Source organism: Macrobrachium rosenbergii, chromosome 14 (genome assembly GCF_040412425.1).
Source record: "Macrobrachium rosenbergii isolate ZJJX-2024 chromosome 14, ASM4041242v1, whole genome shotgun sequence".
NCBI classification, from domain to species: domain Eukaryota; kingdom Metazoa; phylum Arthropoda; class Malacostraca; order Decapoda; family Palaemonidae; genus Macrobrachium; species Macrobrachium rosenbergii.
This window is the reverse complement of record NC_089754.1, coordinates 23,415,114-23,418,177: the sequence shown is the minus strand read 5'-3', so window position 1 is coordinate 23,418,177 and position 3,064 is coordinate 23,415,114.

Here is a 3,064-nt window from a genome sequence, read left to right as displayed (position 1 = left end):
TCGGAGAATCGAACGCGGGCCCAGCATAGTGCTATTCGAGAACGATACCAACCCGTCCAATGAGGAACGTGTAATTTATAAAAAGCCCTTCTTTGCTAATTATGCCATGGTTTCAAAAACGGTGCTGTTGTTTGTCTTAAGATTTCACAGTCCAAGCAAACACAGTTTATCTTTTAGGTTGTGTCCCACGCACCCAAAAAAAAAAAATTATTCGCTATTTATTTAATTATCCTTCTTAGAGACTTTGTAGTGTCCCTGCACACCCCTTTCCCTCCCTCTTACCTATGGTCAGATTTCTCCAAATAGCGGCTGGAAGAGTGGGGTTGGTGGCGGGTGGGTGGGTGTTTGGTTTTGGGTGGGGGAGGAACCGTGAGATGGTCGGTGGTTGACCTGGTTAAACCTTTTATTTGTCGGGCTGAGTATCCGAGTTTTACTGATGACATTAGGAGGTGAAAAATGATATGGGTTGTCAGTGTTACCATAAGGAGGCTCAAGGGGATTGGCAACATTGTCGTGCGCTCTTAGACAATTATGTTTGTATTTTTTTTTTTTTTTCATATAATTAGAGTTTGAGAGACATATTCCGTCATATTAGTACTCTTTTTTGTTAGGTATAAATGTTCATTTTCTGAAGCGTAAATGGCGCTTTTAAACTTAAAAAACCAGAATTCAAACCTTAGTAGTGCTCCCATAAATGTTATGTATTGGAATTTGTTTACCAGGTCTATATTGTGCCCTTTCCAGCCTGCGCTCTAAATATCGGTGAACTTTGGGCGACGCCAATAACAACTTGAGGTAATTGCCAGATGAAGTGTTTACAGAACGTTTTAGAAATTCCTTTCCCTTTGTAGATTTGGTGAATTACGGTGCCATAATTTGAAGGCGTAGCAGTAAAGCTGTCTTAAAGGTAAAGTCAGAATGAGTTCAGGAAGAGTTATGTTTATTATTTAATTATTTATCTCACCATTATTGTTTTCGCTGTGGATGTTTCCAGAATAAATAGATATCTTAGGATGAGTTCAGATTAATAGCCGGTAGAATAAAGCGGTATCTGTTACTATGTAGGTATTTGGTTGTGAATGTAAAATCAACAATGCATGTAGTTTTTAAAAGAATTTAATTTTTACTAACTGTTACATACCGCTGTAAAATGATTACTGGTTTTTGTACAGCTCAAATGTCCACTGGAACTGCATGAACCAAAGAAAGGTACGTATGATTAGAGTCACGGGCGGGGGTGGGGGGACGACACTGGCTGCAACGATTTTTAAAATAAAAAGGTAGGAAGCACATGCCATGTGTTCGAATTTTGTAAGCGGAGAACGGTATTATTCCAGTGGTTCAAAGATAAATCGGAAAATGCAGTGCCCTCAAACTAAAAACTTTTCGGGTATTGGAATTTAATAGCGAAGCATAAAACCGAGAAGATTAATAAGAATACGCTTATTGTCTACATGTATTGCCTAATTTTAGTATTGGGGTTGGTATGGATATAAAAGTTCAGGTTGTGGTAAGTTTTTCATGGGAAGGTACTCATAAGTATATATGCGCTGTGTTGGTTTTATAAACCTTTTAAATTAATCCGTCCCCAATGTACAGTATATTAATTTTGCACAGTATATTAATTTTGCATTACAAAACTTAGGAATGGTAAGTCAGTCGTTCATTTTGGCATCAGTATAGGTAAAGCTTGGAATTGTAATAGTGTAACGTCGTTTTATCATATTGCTTTGCATTTCTATAATCAATGAAAATAAGTCTGAACTCTTAAGCCCACCACAGAATTGGCCACGTAATACTTCCGTTATCTTCGCAAAATATGTTGAAAATAGATTATTTTAAAGTCTTAGATATATACTACCATTGCTTATAATTTTTACCTCACTGTTCTTGTTATATTTGTTACTGCATTGCGAGCTTCGTTGGCATTTAACAGGAACTGAAAAGGCTTCATGGACTGGGGTACCTAAAATCTCTCAGCTCTTTTGCTGTTGTCTTAACACGAAATCACGGTAGCAACGCTGTGCTAGAAATAATCCTTGGAAATCAACCACAAGCTACAGTGCAATATTCAGTAATGTTTTAGACCTGGTTTATCATTCATATGTTTTTCAGGTAACTGGTACTTCTATTCTGTTGAACTCGTGTTACATTTTCGTAGTTTACAACAAACTATTCCGTTTTAGAATGACGAGTGCGATATCTTTCATTATGTGTAACTTGATAGTAATAAATAAAACTGACCTTAAATTTGTACATCTGAAATTTAGAAATGACGTATGGAAAGATCACATACACATTTCATACATATTTCGCGTAAATTTCTAGACTGGTAAAGAAAAAACAGCCATTTGACAGTCCATTTTTGATATTTCATCATAGGGTTTCTTCTTAATTTTGTCCCATCAACGAAATCGTGACATGTGATGAATAAGCACATGTTGTGTAACCCATTAGTCAAAGAAGCATATTGTTTACATATTAAAAGTCTTCTAAATAAGTTGTGCCTGATCAGTCATGGTGAATGTCTGCTCTTTAATAGTGCAGTAGGCATCACACAACCTGACAGGGAAAAAAAAGGTCTACCTTAGTTTAACCAGACCACTGAGCTGATTAACAGCTCTCCTAGGGCTGGCCCGAAGGATTATACGTATTTTACGAGGCTAAGAACCAACTGGTTACCTAGCAACGGGACCTACAGCTCATCGTGGAATCCGAACCACATTATAGCGAGAAATGAATTTCTATCACCAGAAATAAATTCCTCTAATTCTTCATCAGCCGGCTGGAGACTCGAACTCGGAACTAGCAGAGTGCTAGCCGAGAACTCTACCGACTCGTTCAACGACGAACTAACCTGGCAGGGAAGATCACGATTGCTAATGCACGAGAGGAATTAAACATTAACCTGAAAAGGTCTGATTCATAAATCATCCTGCAAAACAATTTCATATGATTGACCAAGTGAGAAGGAATACGCATTAACTCTGAAGGGGATTCAAAGGCCTCATTAAACCACTTTGCTTAGTCACTGTTAGTATGAAAGGATGGGATCTGAGTTAAA